Here is a 5,930-nt window from a genome sequence, read left to right on the forward strand (position 1 = left end):
CGGTTATGGGGCTGGCCATTCTGGCCCTTCTTCAACGCTATGAAGGGCTCGCTCATCAAAGGAGCGATATTACTCATACCATTCATTATTCCTATTAGTATCCATCTCCCCCTCTGGATGGTAAGCTCGTTCTGGGCAGGGAACGGGTCTGCTAATTCTGTTGTACTCTCCCAAGTGCTTAGTACAGTGCTCTGCGTATAGTAAGCGCTCAGTAAATACCATTGATCGAATGAAAGCATAATCAGGCCCTCGCTATAATGCTCTTGCCAACCACGGAAGATTCCGTCTCAGTCACGAGGACTGTCTCATCTGAGTGTTTTGGAAATGCCAGGGGAGAATAGAGCCTCAAAAGCTTCTTTAGTGATGAGTAACAGTAATAGCCATGGTAGCGATGATATAATTAAAGCAACCATTAGGTTCACTGCATTGTACATAGTACTTAGGAAGAACAAAACAAAGAAAGGACATGTTCCCTGACCACAGGAAATTTACAGTATGATAGAAAAGTCTTTCTTTTGGTGGCAGTCGACATGTTCCCAGGATATTTCACTAGTCATATACACAATTAGATTGGAAGCTCTTTGTGGACAGCAAACGTGTCTACCAGTTCCATTGTACTGTACTCCCGTGAGCATTTAGAACAGTGCTCTGCGCTCAGTAAGTGCTCAATAAACACCACTGAGTCATGAATACGTTCCTTAGCTCAATCTGCATAACCAGTCGGAGGTTTTGTGATTATCAAGGGGAGCTGCAATATTTTATTATTACTTTATATTATGAATAATATGAGCTGAACTTGGTTATAGGGACAAAGGCTCCATAAAATGATAGATCCAAATTTAAATGAAACATCTTTTTGGGTAAAGTCATGGAAACATAAGGTTTAAATAATCAAATAAGTTGCAAAATTTTTCTCTTTCACCATTTTCCCTTTCTTCCTTCTTGCCCAGCACATATTCTTTTGGGAGTTTGCCATGTGAAGGTTGTAAATTTTTTTTACCCGACCCTTTTTTTTTTTTTAAACATAGCCATACAAAAACACCCCTAACGCTCAAAGAGGTAGTGGATATACTATTTCGCACCTGCAAACACAAAAGCAACAAAACAGCTATTTCACAGTTTTTTAACCAACACACCCCACTAGCTAACCCTTGGGAATAAGACCAGATTTGTAAAGTTTCCATTGGCTATGCACTCTGGTACTTTTAGCCATTGAAATTAGTTGAAAAGGCTCCCCGGGGTAACAGTGAAAATATTTCATAACAATAACAGTTACTCCTAAGTAATTTTCTTTGTCATCTATTTACTTTATACCAGAAAACATCCACCTGGCACTATGAACATCAATGCCGCTTTCTTAATCATCTTGCTTTCCTCCGGCTTACAGGACATGTCCAAGTGAACATAACCCAGCAACTAAAACTCATCTTCCCTTCTAAATCTCCGAGTTCCCTTTAACTCGCTCAGCATCATCATCGTCAACACTGTCACCCTCTGTGTTCCAGAAGATGACAGCCATGACGTCTTTCTTGACTCCTCTCTGAATTTCACTTCCCACATGCAGTCTGTCTCTCGGTTCTGCCAGTTCCTCCACAGTAGTTCCCAGATCTGTCCCTTCTGCGGTCCACTGGGGTCCAAAGCTCTTGTCATCTCCCGGTTGGACTACCGCATCAGTCCCCTCATTGATCTCCCAGCTTAATACTATCCTATGTTCTGTTGCTGGGATCGTGCTCCTAAATTGCGGTTTGGACAGCACTTCCCTCCACCACAAAGCTCCCAATGGCTTCCCATTTCTCTCCATACTGACCTCACCAGGGAATAGAAGGCTCTCTACCAGCTGTCTCCTTCAATCAGTGGTATTTATTGAGCACTTCCGGTGTGCAGAGCACTTTACTAAGCACTTGGGAGATTACAATATGACATTAGAACAGACATATTCCCTACCCACATCGAGCTTAGTCTAGAGTACTTGAGCCCCATATGGGACAGGGATTGCACCCCATCTGATGAGCTTGTATCTACCCTAGTCCTTAATACAGTGCTTGGTACATAGTGTTTAGCAAATACCGTAATTATTCTTATTATTATTGCAATAGAGTTGGTGTGAACTCGTCTCTAGACTGGAAGCGCTTTGTGGGCTGGGACTGTGTCTACCAACGCTGGTATGTTGCACTCCCCCAAGTGCTCAATACAGTGATCTGCACATAGTAAGCACTCAATATGACTGATTGACTGATATGATTTCTGCCTTCAAGGAGTTTACAAGCTGGAGCAACGTGGCCAAATGGAAAGAGGACAGGCCTGGGAAGCACAGGAGGGGAAGGCAGACGGGGTTTAAGACCCTGAAAGAAAACACACCACCTCACCGGCTCATGTCATCTTGCTCATCCCACTTCACATCCACACCACCATGGGGCAACATCTGGAGGCTCGATCATTATGGCTGTGACATATCTGCGGGAGGACACGGGCTGGCGGCCCTAAAGGAGACAGACTATTTGTTTACCTGATGGTTTTCTGCAGGTATGACCTAATGGGAAAGTAAGGTGAAGCGGGTATTTTTATTTTACGCTTTATGAATTGCTGTTGCTGCTGTGTGTGTTTTCATTAATATCAAGCTTCCCCGCATCCCGAGCCGCAAGGTGGAATGAGCAGAGGGCACAATTTTCACGTGAAAATGAAAATGAAATAGTCTAACTCACAGGGACGATGTGAAAGATAGCAAATAAAACTAATTGGAAGACACTAGGCAAATAAAAAGTTCAAATTAAATGCATATTAATACCCCCAAAATAGATTAAATTACTAAAATGCATTAATTCTGACTTTCTGAACAAATAAACTTGAAAGCTTGTACATAAAAATTGTTCAGCTGCTGTCTGATGAGTTCCATTACTAGATTGTGTTCTTTGTTCATCTGAGGGTCTTTGGGCACGCCCTGTGACCAAGTTTTTCGAGGTTAGAACTCAAATATTAGATGACATATCAATCAATCAATGGTATTTATTGAATGCTTACTGTGTGTATAGCACTGCAGTAAGCACTGGAAGAGTAAGGACAATAATAAAAATTATGGCATCTGCTAAGCATTTACTATGTGCCGGACAGTCTACTAAGTGCCCGGGTGGACACGAGCAAATCCAGCTGGGCACAGTCCCTGTCCCAAGTGGGGCTCACTGTCTCAATCCCCCTTTTCCATATGAGGAACTGAGGCACAGAGGAGTGAAATGACTTTCCCAAGGTGACGCAGCAGACAAGTGGTGGAGTGGAATTAGAACCCATGACCTACTGACTCCCAGGCCCATGCTCTATCCACTACCTCGTGCTGCTTCTCAATACAACAGAACTAAAAGACAAGATCCTTGTCCACAGTGAGCAGTAATAAGTGCTCCATAAATACAACTGATGGATTGATGCCAGAGGAGCGGAGTGTGTGGGCTGAGCTACAGTAGAAGGTCAGTGAAGTGAGGCAAGATGGAATTAGTGGAGTGAGTTCTCTAAAGCCAATGGTGAGGAGTTACTGTTTGATGCGGAGGTGGACGGGCAACCACTGGAGTCCTCAAGGAATGGAGAAACATCGACTGACTGTTTTCATTGGAAAATTACTCACGCAGCAGAGCGAAGTATGGACTGGAATGGCAAGAGAGAAGAGGTGAGGATGCAGACGCAAAATAGGGACTTAATTCTCTGGGTATCTGGGAGGTTCGTTAGGGCTGCCACTGTTTATTCAGATGAATGAAGGAGACCATAAGAAGCCCCAGTCTATAAACTGGTGACCCAGCCCGGGCTCATCCCTCAGAGGAAAACAGAGCCTTGGTGCTGACGTAAAACCAGGACCTGAAGAAGTTTTGAAGTTCATGTTCAGGTGAAAGCCGAAGACCCTGCAAACTTGCATCCAGCCTGCAAACTGAGGGAGGCAAAGTCACCCAGCTCCCGCTAGAAATGTTAGTTAAAGGCTTTGAAATACTTTGAAAAAAGACATTACATAAATTCCAATTCAAACCTTCACTTTTCTATCTTCTTTCTAGGCTGCATAATCTTCCCGGGATACAAAGAAACAGAGTTTGTAAGCCTTTATTTTTAAGGGTCTGATGAGGCTCGGTTTAAAGATTCAGCTTAAGAAACCGAAATATCTTTTGTAAATTGCATTTCCATGTACCATATTGTGTTCTTGGACAACACCATGAGAAGGAAAACCGGATTTAACTGGATCGATGAGTATTAGGTGGTTAGGTAGTCAATGTAATGTAGATTCCAACCATCGAACACATTTATTGAGTGCTTACTCTGCAGAGCACAGTACGACAGAGTTGGGAGATGGATTTCCTGCCCACAAGGAGTTTAGGGTATAGAGAGTGAGACAGACAGAATATTAGTGGATTAGTACTAAATTGAATTTATGTGTTTTAATTGCTCTAAAACCTAGTTATGGTGGCTGTCCTTTTCACTTCCCCCACCCCCACAGTCCTTAAGGTTGGGTGGAAACTGGTGGTCTAGTGAAAAGGGCACAGGCCTGAGAGTCAGAGGACCTGGGTTCTAAATCGGGTCTGCCATTTGCCTGCTGCGTGCTCTTGGACAAGTCACTTCACTTCTCTCTTGTTATTGTTCTTATTCTTTTATGTATTTATTTTGCTTTGGCTTAATTTATCATTGTCATTTCTCTGGGTTTCACTCTCTCATGCTTCCTCTCTCCCCCTTGTAAATCAGGAGACAGGTGTAGGTTCTGGAAATCAATCAATACCCTTGTTTTTTGCTGCTGTTTTAATGGCATTTGTTAAGCACTCACTATGTGCCAGGCACTGTACTAAGCAATGCAATAATTGCATTGGAGACAATCCATGTCCCGCATGGAGATCCCAGGCTTAATCCCCATTTTACAGATGAGGTAACTGAGGTGCAGAGAAGTTAAGTGACTTGCCGAGTTGGGATTAAAACCCAGATCCTTTGACTCCCAGGCCCATGCTCTTTCCACTAGGCTAGGCTGCTTTTCTATCTACCTAAAAATGCTAGCTATTTCTCTCTAGTATTTCACACAGTTCTTCACACATTATAGCTCTGAATAAATGTCATCACTCCAGTTACCACCACTCCCACTAAACATACTCCCCATTTTCCCTCTTTTTTTCCCCACTGGAAATTTTGGAGTATCTCTGGTATTCATTTGTATGACATTTCCTTTCTCCCTGTCCTTCCATAATTGCTTTGATAAAGAATAATACCTCTTTGATCTGATTAAAGTGTTATTCATTATAGAAATTGCATTCTACAGCCCAGCAGGGTTATGTTTACACTGAAAATAAATGAAATTGACCTATGTGAAGTAAGGGCCTCTGAAAAACATTAAATCTAGTATTGGTCAAAGGGGCGTCCAATGATGGATCTGCCTTTCAGTCTCTGCAAATTACATGGGGAAAAGGAAATCATTATTTAGCAGGGGTCCATATCCACTTAAGGGGTTTTGTTGCACTCATTAGCAGAAATATTGGAAATAATGTTCAAATGACTAATAAAACCAGAGACGTATCTTTAGTGTCTAATGTGCTGTAATCTAAGGAGAAGGGAAGTAGTAAATAAAAACAAAATGGAAAAAAAAATTTCTGAGAACTGTGGGGTAAGAATGTGGAACGAATCTTCTCCATCTACAGAGTCGCTGCCCTTGTCATATTCCGACATGACAGTTCTCTCAGCCTCCTAGCAGACCTCCCTCCCTCTGCCCAGTTTCTCCCTTCTCCAGTCCATATTCATTCTGCTACCTGGATCATTTTTCTAAAATGTTGGATGGCACCCATCTCCCCACCCCTCCAAAAGTGGTTTCCCATCCCATTTCCATACCAAGCAGAAGCTTGCGATCATTGGTTTTGAGGAATTCAATCAATTCTCTCCCTCCTACTTATCTGCTTTCTCCTTCCGCTACACTCCAGTTTGTGCTC

Source organism: Ornithorhynchus anatinus, chromosome 15 (assembly GCF_004115215.2).
Source record: "Ornithorhynchus anatinus isolate Pmale09 chromosome 15, mOrnAna1.pri.v4, whole genome shotgun sequence".
NCBI lineage: Eukaryota > Metazoa > Chordata > Mammalia > Monotremata > Ornithorhynchidae > Ornithorhynchus > Ornithorhynchus anatinus.